Raw genomic sequence first — 13,877 nt, forward strand, 5'->3', positions numbered from 1 at the left:
TTGTTTGTTTTAGTAGTGGATTGTTATAATCAGAGCTGTGACTTTGCAAAAGTGTTTTCCCTGGTTTGTTTGAGATACATTAAGGGCACCTTTGGAAAGGAGAGTTTGGTGGAGAGCTCACATTTACAGAGGGTGTTTGAGGAACTAGGATGGCTTCAATGTTAGTAGCATCTAACTTTGTGAATTTACCGTTTGGTGTCTGGACCTTTGCCTTGTAATCATACAAAAAAGAGATGATTCAGTGTGTCAGAGTTGATCTCGTAAATATGCAGATAGGATTTTTTAAAATTTATTCATTTATTTTATTTTTTTGGCTGCGTTGGGTCTTCATTGCTGCACATTTTTTCCAAGGGACCGAAAAGCTGCTGGAGGTTTGGTTCTCCAGGCAGCAACCTGACGCAAACCAAGGATCTGGCGATCTTGGCACCATCCCAAGATCCGAGTGGGACATACTTTTGAAGGATGTGCAATGCTCAATCATAAGTGTGACAAAAACTGACAAGCAGGAAGCGTATGTACTCAGTAAGAGTAGAATATTTGTCTCCAAGAGACGTTTCATGTTGAAGACATGTGGTACCACCCACTTCTGAAAGCACTGATTCCCCTGTTGAAACTTGCTAGGGATTACAGTGGGTTTGACTCAATTCAAAACTTCTTTTATTCTGGTAAGAATTTCATGAAGCATTCTCACCAAGGGTACCCACACCGGAATTTCCAGGAAGAAATAGAGTGTCTTAATGCAATTTTCCCAAATGGGACAGCATGTTGTATGGGACGTCTGAATTCTGATTGTTGGTACTTGTATACTTTGGATTTCCCAGAGAGTCGGGTAATCAATCAGCCAGATCAAACCCTGGAAATTCTGATGAGTGAGCTTGACCCAGCAGTTATGGACTAGTTCTACATGAAAGATGGTGTTACTGCAAAGGATGTCACTCGTGAGAGTGGAATTCATGACCTGATACCAAGTTCTGTCATTGATGCCACACTGTTCAATCCTTGTGGGTATTCAATGAATGGAATGAAATCCAATGGAACTTATTGGACTATTCACATCACTCCAGAACCATAATTTTCTTATGTTAGCTTTGAAACAAACTTAAGTCAGACCTCCTATGATGACCTGATCAGGAAAGTTGTGGAAGTCTTCAAGCCAGGAAAATTTGTGACCACCCTGTTTGTAAATCAGAGTTCTAAATGTCACACAGTGCTTTCTTTGCCCCAGAAGATTGAAGGTTTTAAACGTCTTGATTGCCAGAGTTCTATGTTGAATGATTACAATTTTGTTTTTACCAGTTTTGCTAAGAAGCAGCAACAACAGCAGAGTTGATTAAGAAAAATGAAAAAACACAAAAAGAGAACACACATAGAAGAAGGTGGTGGCTGCTTTTTAGATATTGATACCAAGGGCCATGCTTTCCATAACCACCACCTTGTAGTTGCAGAAAACCCTAGATGTAATTATAGTGTAATCATTTTGAATTTTATGCATTATTATATCAAGGAGTTAGATATCTTGCATGAATGCTGTCTTCTGTGTTTAGGTATCCTATGACACTCTTGCTGTGAAATTGAAGTGCATGTAGAAAAAACCTTTTACTATATGAAACTTTATAACACTTGTGAAAACAGTTCAGTTTGGTTTATGCACAGTATATTTCTCCAGGTATCGTCCAAAATTCCCCACAGACAAGGCTTTCGTCCTCATTAGGTGTTGGCCTTAGCCTAACCATCTGGGACTGTTATATTTAATTGCTACCAGGATTTTACATCCAGTTACCTCCACTTTCTAGAACATATTCTGTACTAATGTTATTGAAGCCAATTTCTACTTCATACAAATGTTTTTGCAGCACCAATCAAAGTTCTTCTTCCACGAGTCGAGTCCTCTAAGAAAATGACTGCAGTTATCCATTTTGTGTATTATTATCTCACTGCTTCCTATATTTGTATGACTTTAATTGATTCATTCCTCACCATGGTGTCTCCCCTCCCAACCATACCCCTTCCTTAAAGCAATACACTCTTACACTGTGGGTTTATACTAATCTTATACCCCAGAGGGGGAATGGGGGGATGGACCCTGGGATTAATTTTCTTTTAAGGTCAAGGGAATTTGGCATTTTTCATTACCATGATCTCTTTTGGAATAAGCTGGTGTTGATTAGCAAAGAAGGTTGATACTAGGGAATATTGGCAGAACTGTATGGAAACCGTATGCCATTCTGTGCCCCCCATTAAATGAGATTAGCTTCTCATGAGTACCATGCCTTTATTAACTTGCTAAGTAGTAGTATAAAAGAATTATCACTAAATTTGTTAGCAAGGCGATTTAAGATGAAAGTTATATTGGATTCAACAAGTCAAGTCACCTCAGATGATTCACCTTAACTTTTACTTTCGTAGCCATTTCCACTAATTTCTATTAATGATATAAACTTTGGTTCAAAGCAGAATTGGAGTCTTGGCCATCTTGTGACTTGTGACTTGTGATACATGTGATAGTGTTCTGACGGTTCCTCTTACTGGTATTTCTTTCACCATGGAGTAACATCAAGTGATGAATGAGAACTGTTCAGGTTATTCAGACATACAGAGTGAAGCAGAATGCTATCCGTAAAACATAACATACAAAATTCCAAAATGGTCAATAGGAAATGACTAGAAATACAGGCTTAGAAGAGTTGGCATCTTTTAGCTGTATTTGCTAACATGGATATTTAAGCAGCTGAGAAAAGAGCAAAGTTGACTCAATTTTGTATCTCTTCTTGTCTTCTTCTTCTTGAATTTCTTCTTCTTCTTGAATCAAACAATTTTTGATTCTTTCTGGATTGATGCAGTGATGTTTTTGTTCCTTCTGTATTTATAAATGAAACTTTTGTTTTTAGTGTTTCTAAACATAAAATATACTTGGTTTGAAATCAAGTGGTTGAAACACTTCTAACTTTTATTTTAAACATGTTGTTGATTCAAAGCTTTATTGAAGAAGCTTTCAATCAATGGATGGGTCTGATTCTGTAATTAGCACACAGTTTTATTGCTAACGTTTTGATGCTACTATGAAGACCAGTGCTCAAAGTGGATTTTGTTCTTGAACAGTGTCCCAGTAGATCTGATGAACATTTATTGTCTTGAGGTCTGATGTTTTTTCACCCCTAACAGATTTAAGATTTCTATTTAATGTTGAAAAACTGTGCAAATTTGTATGGAACAAAGCCTAGAAAAATGAAAACTATAGATTGAATAGTAATATAAATTAATCCTACTGTGTATGATAGAGGAGGGAAAATTTTGGTGCCATAATTTCTCTCTTTATGGTGTTGAACTTAAATCAGTTGAGATGTATTTCTGTACCACAATTTAAGCTTCAATAAGGGTTTGCTTAATTCAAAAAAACGAAAATCATACAAGAAAACTAAGGTATGATATAATTTTAGAGAGTTATTTTGATATAAAATAAGAGCATCTATTTGATATGACATTAGAACCATTCTCTTCCGATTGGACTAGGAGTCATGACACTGAACTCAGAAAGAAGAAAATATACTGTTAGAAAACTATCTAACCTGGCACTGGACAATGTTACTCCAAGTTAAGAATGAAAATGTTATTAGTGATTCCCAATTTTAAAACTTAACCAGTGAAAGTACTGATGATTGTTGGATCAAGGAATGTTATTTGCCTCCCAACTTTATTCTTTTCTATTACTTACTAATTACTTACATATGAAATAGATGAAGGAGATTAAGAGGCACAAACCACCAGTTATAAAAGAAATGTCACAGGGATGTAATGTACAGCATAGGAAATATAGTCAATATTTTATAATAACTTTGTATGATGTGTAATCTATAGAAATAGTGAATCACTATGTTGTACACCTGAAATAAATACAATATTGTAAGTCAACTATACTTAATAAATAGAAAAATTAAATTAAATAAATAATTACTTACTAATAGAACCTGATTTGCTAGATAAATCAGGCTGGCTGCCCATCACAGAATACAATTATTTGAGTGTGGCCATGTGACAAAGTAGTAAGATGAAAGCAGGGATGATGTGATGAAACTTCAGGAAGTCTCCTTAAAAAAAAAAGGCCCACTCCTTTTTCTCCTTTTGGCTTTTTTTTTTGAAGTTCTTGCTTGCAATTCTTCTCTGACAGTTAGAGCTACATTACTTGCTTTAGGCCATGGTTGATTTTGAAGATGGCATCTGTGCACCAGAATGGTAGAGCAGAATAGAAGAGCCTGGGACCCTGGTGAGAGGATATCTGGCATTGAACACAGTAGTTGACCCTCCTTATCTTCAGGTTTCGCATGCACTGATTCAACCAACTGTGGATTGACAGTGTTCAAAAAAAAGTTCTAGAAATTTCCAAAAAGCAAAACTTTAATTTGAAGCATGCTGGCAATTATTTACATAGCATTTACATTCTATTTGGTATTATAAGTAATCTAGAGATGATTTAAAGTACAGTCATCCCTCTGTCTACAGGGAATTTGTTCCAGGACCTATCCTCAGATACTACAGTTCTTGCATGTTCAAGTCCCTTATATAACTTTTGGACATTCCCATGTAATCTTTAAATCACCTCTAGAGTAATTGTAATATATAATACAAAGTAAATGCCATGCAAATAGTTGCCGGTGCACAGCAAATTATAGTTTTGCTTTTTGGAAATTTCTGGAATTTTTATTTTCAAATATTTTTCATCTGCAGTTGGTTGATTCTGCAGATGTGAAACCCATGGATCAGGAGGGCCAACTGTATACAGAAGAATGTGTGTGGGTTATATGCAATTTACTACATAATTTTTATAAGGGACTTGAGCATCTGCAGATTTTGGTACCCATGGAGGTCCTAAAACCAATCCCCTGCAGATACCGAGGGATAACCAACTGTACTGTCTACCTCCAGAGTTTTTTATAAAGAAAACCAAATCCACTTCTGTTTTCTTTAATCCAATATAGTGGGGTTTTCCCCCCTAAAATATGTGGCTGAAACCAATCTGTTAGATTTGTACTTAGATGACAAGAATATTTATTTATTATTTATTTTTTAAACACCTTTATTGGGGTATAATTGCTTTACAATGGTGTGTTAGTTTCTGCTTTATAACAAAGTGAATCAGTTATACATATACATATGTTCCCATATGTCTTCCCTCTTGCGTCTCCCTCCCTCCCACTCTCCCTATCCCACCCCTCCAGGCTGTCACAAAGCACCGAGCTAATATCCTGTGCCTTGCGGCTGCTTCCCCCTAGCTATCTACCTTACTACGTTTGTTAGTGTGTATATGTCCATGACTCTCTCTCACCCTGTCAAAGCTCACCCTTCCCCCTCCCCATATCCTCAAGTCCGTTCTCCAGTAGGTCTGCGTCTTTATTCCTATCTTACCCCTAGGTTCTTCATGACATTTTTCCTTAAATTCCATATATATGTGTTAGCATACGGTATTTGTCTTTTTCTTTCTGACTTACTTCACTCTGAATGACAGACTCTAAGTCTATCCATCTCATTACAAATGGCTCAATTTCATTTCTTTTTAAGGCTGAGTAATATTCCATTGTATATATGTGCCACATCTTCTTTATCCATTCATCCGATGATGGGCGCTTAGGTTGTTTCCATCTCCGGGCTATTGTAAGTAGAGCTGCAATGAACATTTTGGTACATGACTCTTTTTGAATTTTGGTTTTCTCAGGGTATATGCCCAGTAGTGGGATTGCTGGGTCATATGGTAATTCTATTTGTAGTTTTTTAAGGAACCTCCATACTGTAATCCATAGTGGCTGAACCAATTCACATTCCCACCAGCAGTGGAAGAGTGTTCCCTTTTCTCCACACCCTCTCCAGCATTTATTGTATCTAGATTTTTTGATGATGGCCATTCTGACTGGTGTGAGATGATATCTCATTGTAGTTTTGATTTGCATTTCTCTAATGATTAATGATGTTGAGCATTCTTTCATGTGTTTGTTGGCATTCTGTATATCTTCTTTGGAGAAATGTCTGTTTAGGTCTTCTGCCCATTTTTGGATGGGGTTGTTTGTTTTTTTGTTATTCAGCTGCATGAGCTGCTTGTAAATTTTGGAGATTAATCCTTTGTCCATTGATTCATCTGCAAATATTTTCTCCCATTCTGAGGGTTGTCTTTTGGTCTTGATTATGGTTTCCTTTGCTGTGCAAAAGCTTTGAAGTTTCATTAGGTCCCATTTGTTTATTTTTGTTTTTATTTCCATGTCTCTAGGAGGTGGGTCAGAAAGGATCTTGCTGTGATTTATGTCATAGAGTGTTCTGCCTATGTTTTCCTCTAAGAGTTTGATAGTTTCTGGCCTTACATTTAGGTCTTTAATCCATTTTGAGCTTATTTTTGTGTATGGTGTTAGGGAGTGATCTAATCTCATACTTTTACATGTACCTGTCCAGTTTTCCCAGCACCATTTATTGAAGAGGCTGTCTTTTCTCCACTGTACATTCCTGCCACCTTTATCAAAGATAAGGTGTCCATATGTGCGTGGGTTTATCTCTGGGCTTTCTATCCTGTTCCATTGATCTATCTTTCTGTTTTTGTGCCAGTACCATACTGTCTTGATTACTGTAGCTTTGTAGTATAGTCTGAAGTCAGGGAGCCTGATTCCTCCAGCTCCTTTTTTCGTTCTCAACATTGCTTTGGCTATTCGGGGTCTTTTGTGTTTCCATACAAATTGCGAAATTTTTTGTTCTAGTTCTGTGAAAAATACCAGTGGTAGTTTGATAGGGATTGCATTGAATCTGTAGATTGCTTTGGGTAGTAGAGTCATTTTCACAATGTTGATTCTTCCCATCCAAGAACATGGTATATCTCTCCATCTATTTGTATCATCTTTAATTTCTTTCATCAGTGTCTTATAATTTTCTGCATAGAGGTCTTTTGTCTCCTTAGGTAGGTTTATTCCTAGATATTTTATTGTTTTTGTTGCAATGGTAAATGGGAGTGTTTTCTTGATTTCACTTTCAGATTTTTCATCATTAGTATATAGGAATGCCAGAGATTTCTGTGCATTAATTTTGTATCCTGCTACTTTACCAAATTCATTGATTAGCTCTAGTAGTTTTCTGGTAGCATCTTTAGGATTCTCTATGTATAGTATCATGTCACCTGCAAACAGTGACAGCTTTACTTCTTCTTTTCTGATTTGGATTCCTTTTATTTCCTTTTCTTCTCTGATTGCTGTGGCTAAAACTTCCAAAACTATGTTGAATAAGAGTGGTGAGAGTGGGCAACCTTGTCTTGTTCCTGATCTGAGTGGAAATGCTTTCAGTTTTTCACCATTGAGGATGATGTTTGCTGTGGGCTTGTCATATATGGCCTTTATTATGTTGAGGAAAGTTCCCTCTATGCCTACTTTCTGCAGGGTTTTTATCATAAATGGGTGTTGAATTTTGTCGAAAGCTTTCTCTGCATCTATTGAGATGATCATATGGTTTTTCTCCTTCAATTTGTTAATATGGTTTATCATATTGATAGATTTGCGTATATTGAAGAATCCTTGCATTCCTGGAATAAACCCCACTTGATCATGGTGTATGATCCTTTTAATGTGCTGTTGGATTCTGTTTGCTAGTATTTTGTTGAGGATTTTTGCATCTATGTTCATCAGTGATATTGGCCTGTAGTTTTCTTTCTTTGTGACGTCCTTGTCTGGGTTTGGTATCAAGGTGATGGTGGCCTCGTAGAAGGAATTTGGGAGTGTTCATCCCTCTGCTATATTTTGGAAGAGTTTGAGAAGGATAGGTGTTAGCTCTTCTCTAAATGTTTGATAGAATTCACCTGTGAAGCCATCTGGTCCTGGGCTTTTGTTTGTTGGAAGATTTTTAATCATAGTTTCAATTTCAGTGCTTGTGATTGGTCTGTTCATATTTTCTGTTTCTTCCTGATTCAGTCTTGGCAGGTTGTGCATTTCTAAGAATTTGTCCATTTCTTCCAGGTTGTCCATTTTATTGGCATAGAGTTGCTTGTAGTAATCTCTCATGAATTTTTTTATTTCTGCAGTGTCAGTTGTTATTTCTCCTTTCTCATTTCTAATTCTATTGATTTGAGTCTTCTCCCTTTTTTTCTTGATGAGTCTGGCTAGTGGTTTATCTATTTTGTTTATCTTCTCAAAGAACCAGCTTTTAGTTTTATTGATCTTTGCTATTGTTTCCTTCATTTCTTTTTCATTTATTTCTGATCTGATTTTTATGATTTCTTTCCTTCTGCTAGCTTTGGGGTTTTTTTTGTTCTTCTTTCTCTAATTGCTTGACGTGCAAGGTTAGGTTGTTTATTCGAGATGTTTCCTGCTTCTTAAGATGGGCTTGTATTGCTATAAACTTCCCCCTTAGAACTGCTTTTGCTGCATCCCATAGGTTTTGGGTCCTTGTGTCTCCATGTCATTTTTTCTAGGTATTTTTTAATTTCCTCTTTGATTTCTTCAGTGATCACTTCATTATTAAGTAGTGTATTGTTTAGCCTCCATGTGTTTGTATATTTTACAGATCTTTTCCTGTAATTGGTATCTCGTCTCATGGCGTTGTGGTCAGAAAAGATACTTGATACAATTTCAATTTTCTTAAATTTGCCAAGGCTTGATTTGTGACCCAAGATATGATCTATCCTGGAGAATGTTCCATGAGCACTTGAGAAAAATGTGTATTCTGTTATTTTTGGATGGAGTGTCCTATAAATATGAATTAAGTCCATCTTGTTTAATGTATCATTTAAAGCTTGTGTTTCCTTATTTATTTTCATTTTGGATGATCTGTCCATGGGTGAAAGTGGGGTGTTAAAGTCCCCTACTATGAATGTGTTACTGTCGATCTCCCCTTTTATGGCTGTTAGTATTTGCCTTATGTATTGAGGTGCTCCTATGTTGGGTGCATAAATATTCACAATTGTTATATCTTCCTCTTGGATTGATCCCTTGATCATTATGTAGTGTCCTTCTTTGTCTCTTTTAATAGTCCTTATTTTAAAGTCTATTTTGTCTGATATGAGAATTGCTACTCCAGCTTTCTTTTGGTTTCCATTTGCATGGAATATCTTTTTCCATCCCCTTACTTTCAGTCTGTATGTGTCCCTAGGTCTGAAGTGGGTCTCTTGTAGACAGCATATATAAGGGTCTTGTTTTTGTATCCATTCAGCCAATTTTTGTCTTTTGGTGGGAGCATTTAGTCCATTTACATTTAAGGTAATTATCGATATGTATGTTCCTATTCCCATTTTCTATATTGTTTTGGGTTCGTTATTATAGGTCTTTTCCTTCTCTTGTGTTTCTTGTCTAGAGAAGTTCCTTTAGCATTTGTTGTAAAGCTGGTTTGGTGGTGCTGAACTCTCTCAGCTTTTGCTTGTCTGTAAAGATTTTAATTTCTCCATCAAATCTGAATGAGATCCTTGCTGGGTAGAGTAGTCTTCGTTGCAGGTTTTTCTCCTTCATCACTTTCAGTATGTCCTGCCACTCCCTTCTGGCTTGTAGGGTTTCTGCTGAGAGATCAGCTGTTAACCTTATGGGTATTCCCTTGTGTGTTATTTGTTGTTTTTCCCTTGCTGCTTTTAATATGCTTTCTTTGTATTTAATTTTTGACAGTTTGATTAATATGTGTCTTGGCGTATTTCTCCTTGTATTTATCCTGTATGGGACTCTCTGTGCTTCCTGGACTTCATTAACTATTTCCTTTCCCATATTAGGGAAGTTTTCAACTATAATCTCTTCAAATATTTTCTCAGTCCCTTTCTTTTTCTCTTCTTCTTCTGGAACCCCTATAATTCGAATGTTGGTGCGTTTCATGTTGGCCCAGAGGTCTCTGAGACTGTCCTCAGTTCTTTTCATTCTTTTTTCTTTATTCTGCTCTGCAGTAGTTATTTCCACTACTTTATCTTCCAGGTCACTTATCCGTTCTTCTGCCTCAGTTATTCTGCTATTGATCCTATCTAGAGTACTTTTAATTTCATTTATTGCATTGTTCATCGTTGCTTGTTTCATCTTTATTTCTTCTAGGTCCTTGTTAACTGTTTCTTGCATTTTGTCCATTCTACTTCCAAGATTTCGGATCATCCTTACTATCATTATTCTGATTTTTTTTTCAGGTAGACTGCCTATTTCCTCTTCATTTGTTAGGTCTGGTGCATTTTTATCTTGCTCCTTCATCTGCTGTGTGTTTTTCTGTCTTTTCATTTTGCTTATCTTACTGTGGGGTCTCCTTTTTGCAGGCTGCACGTTCGTAGTTCCCGTTGTTTTTGATGTCTGTCTCCAGTGGCTAAGGTTGTTTCAGTGGGTTGTATAGGCTTCCTGGTGGAGGGGACTAGTGCCTGTGTTGTGGTGGATGAGGCTGGATCTTGTCTGTCTAGTAGGCAGGTTCACGTCTGATGGTGTGTTTTGGGGTGTCTGTGGCCTTATTCTGATTTTAGGCAGCCTCTCTGCTAATGGGTGTGGTTGTGTTCCTGTTTTGCTAGTTGTTTGGCATAGGTTGTCCAGCACTGTGGCTTGCTGGTCGTTGAGTGAAGCTGGGTGCTGGTGTTAGGATGGAGGTCTCTGGGAGATTTCCGCTGTTTAATATTATGTGGAGCTGGGAGGTCTCTTGTTGACCAGTGTCCTGAAGTTGGCTCTCCTACCTCAGAGGCAGAGCCCTGACTCCTGGCTGGAGCACCAAGAGCCTTTCATCCACACAGCTCAGAATAAAAGGGAGAAAAAGTAGAGAGAATTAGTAGAAGTATGAGTAAAGATAGAAGGAAAGGAAGGAAGGAAGAAAGAAGCAAAGAAGGAAAGAAAGGAGGGAGGGAGGGAGGGAGGGAGGAAGGATGGAAGGAATGAGGGAAAGAAGGAAAAAAGACAGAAAGAAAGAAGATACAGTAAAAATAAAATAAAGTATAATATAGTTGTTGAATTAAAAAATATTTAGAAAAAAAAAAAGGGACGGATAGAACCTTAGGACAATGTTGGAAGCAAAGCTATACAGAGAAAATCTTACACAGAAGTATACACATACACGTTCACAAAAAGAGGTAAAGGGGGAAAGAATCATAAATCTTGCTCTCAGAGACCACCTCCTCAATTTGGGTTGATTCGTTGTCTAAAGGAGGGAAGGAAGGAAGGAAAGAAAGAAAGAAAGAATGAAGGTAAAGTATAATAAAGTTATTACAATTAAAATTAATTATTAAGAAAAAAATTAAAAAAAAAAAAAACCATGGACGGATAGAGCCCTAGGACAAATGGTGGAAGCAAGAGTATACAGACAAGATCTCACACAGAAGCATACACGTACACATTCACAAAAAGAGGAAAAGGGAAAAAAATCATAGATCTCGCTCCTAAATTCCCCCTCTTCAATTTGGGATCATTCCTTGTCTATTCAGGTATTCCACAGATGCAGGGTATATCAAGTTGATTGTGTAGCTTTAATCCGCTGCTTCTGAGGCTGCTGGGAGAGATTTCCCTTTCTCTTTGTTCTCACAGCTCACAGGAGCCCAGCTTTGGATTTGGCCCTGCCTCTGCGCGTAGGTCGCTGGAGGGCGTCTGTTTTTTGCTCAGACAGGACGGGGTTAAAGGCGCCGCTGATTCGGGGCCTCCGGCTCACTCAGGCCGGGGGTGGGGCGGGGGAAGGAGGGGCACTGCGTGCGGGGTGGGCCTGCGGCGTCAGAGGCGGTGTGACGTTGCACCAGCCTGAGGCCCGCCGTGCGTTCTCCCGGGGAAGTTGTCCCTGGATCCCAGGAACCTGGCAGTGGCAGGCTGCACAGGCTCCGCGGAAGAGGGGCGCGGAGAGTGACCTATGCTCGCACACAGGCCCCTTGGTGGCGGCAGCAGCAGCCTTAGCGTCTCCCGCCCATCTCTGGGGTTTGCGCTTTTAGCCGTGGCTCGCGCCCGTCTCTGGGGTTTGCGCTTTTAGCCGCGGCTCGCGCCCGTCTCTGGAGTTCCTTTAAGCAGTGCTCTTAAACCCCTCTCCTCGCGCACCAGGAAACAAAGAGGGAAGAAAAAGTCTCTTGCCTCTTCGGCAGGTGCAGGCTTTTCCCCCGAACTCCCTCCCGGCTAGTCGTGGTGCACTAACCCCTTCAGGCTATGTTCAAGCCGCCAACCCCAGTCCTCTCCCTGCGCTCCGTCCAAAACCGAAACCCGAGCCTCAGCTCGCAGCCCCGCCCGCCCCGGCGGGTGAGCAGACAAGCCTCTCGGGCTGGTGAGTGCCGAGTGCCGGTCGGCACCGATCCTCTGTGCGGGAATCTCCTCGCTTTGCCCTCCGCACCCGTCGCTGTGCACCACTCCGCGTTACCGAAGCTCCCCCCTCCGCCTCCCGCAGTCTCCGCCCGCGGAGGGGCTTCCTAGTGTGTGGAAACTTTTCCTCCTTCACAGCTCCCTCCCACTGGTGCAGGTGCCGGCCTTATTCTTTTGTCTCTGTTTTTTTTTTTTTTTCTTTTGCCCTACCCAGGTACGTGGGGAGTTTCTTGCCTTTTGGGAGGTCTGAGGTCTTCTGCCAGCCTTCAGTAGGTGTTCTGTAGGAGTTGTTCCACGTGTAGATGTATTTCTGGTGTATCCGTGGGGAGGAAGGCGATCTCCGCGTCTTACTCTTCCGCCATCTTCAAGGTCCCCCCAAGAATAAATATTAATAATGATGACAATGTTGGTGATAGTAAGATGGGAGGATTAGAAAATGAAAGGATTTAGAAATTAGAGTAGGAGCCACTCTATTAGGCTTATCTTATAGACTGGAGAGTAAAGATTAGAAAAACAATAAACTAAGAAATAAAGATTTAGCAATATTATTTAAAGTTACAAATGTTGGAGAGCATATGAAGAAATATGATTATTTAACTATAATACATTGAAATACACGAATGGGGAGAAATATACTATCAATAAGCTGACTTTTTTTGACTTTTATTGTAGGGAGCAAATGATATATGAAAAGATGTATAATTGAGATTTTTTTGCTTTTTTCTATCTGAAGGAAAAGCAAACCTCCAAGCATAAATAACTAGAATATTGAAATATATATTGAATAAACAATTAATAAATGCATTAATAACTGAAATAAGGGAAGATAGAACTATTTATTTCTAAGTAAGACCAAAAATAATAACCCTGAAAATATTTCTCTAGTCCTCAGGTTTCATCCTCATCAAATGTTAAACATACGTTTCTTTAAAATATTGTATGTTGGCTGTTCACTATTATATGAACAATATCAGAATATTTCTGAAAAATGTTTAAGCTTCATCAGGCATAGTCAATCATTATAGTTTCCATGATAGCACTATTTGATGACATACAAATGGTTTGCTCACTCACCTACTTACATGAACAGTTTTTTGGTCCAAATTTTTTTTGTGTACATGCAAATACAATAAGGACATATTTTGAAGAATTCAGTAAAACTCCCATTGAACTAGAAACACTGTCTTCTCTGTGTACTTGTGTTGAAATCTCATTCCAGGTTCTATTTCACAGAAATCTTTCAATTTGATTGTAGTCTTTAAATATTCATTATTTAATATAAATATTTAAGCATTTAATATAGGTAGCTGACCTCTGACTTACTGCTGATGCTGAAACAATCACTGGGCATTTTTCTTTGTCTTTTTTCCTTTGTAGTTTGCTGAAAGCTTTTCAATTTATAAACTATTTTTATGGCAAAATTCTTAGCAGTGCATGAGAGGCATGTAAAAATATATCAAATGTGAGCCTAACAGATGGGTAGAATACTAGACTTGTAAAGATGTAATGAATTGATGTTTACACTTTTCCAATATTAAATAAAATCCGTTGAGTGAGTAACAGTGTTTGCTCTTCTATTAGACTATAAAGACTCCCTGAGTTGCTTGTCATTATTTTCGTTTTTTTGAATTAAGCAAACCCTTATTGAAGCTT

At 38.3% G+C, this 13,877-nt stretch overlaps 1 pseudogene; it reads left to right on the forward strand.

Moving 5' to 3' along the window:
• Positions 1-676: 676 nt before the first annotated feature.
• Positions 677-1,330, forward strand: LOC136133974 (S-adenosylmethionine decarboxylase proenzyme-like; annotated as a pseudogene).
• Positions 1,331-13,877: the final 12,547 nt, after the last annotated feature.

Source organism: Phocoena phocoena, chromosome 14 (assembly GCF_963924675.1).
Source record: "Phocoena phocoena chromosome 14, mPhoPho1.1, whole genome shotgun sequence".
Taxonomy (NCBI): Eukaryota; Metazoa; Chordata; class Mammalia; order Artiodactyla; family Phocoenidae; genus Phocoena; species Phocoena phocoena.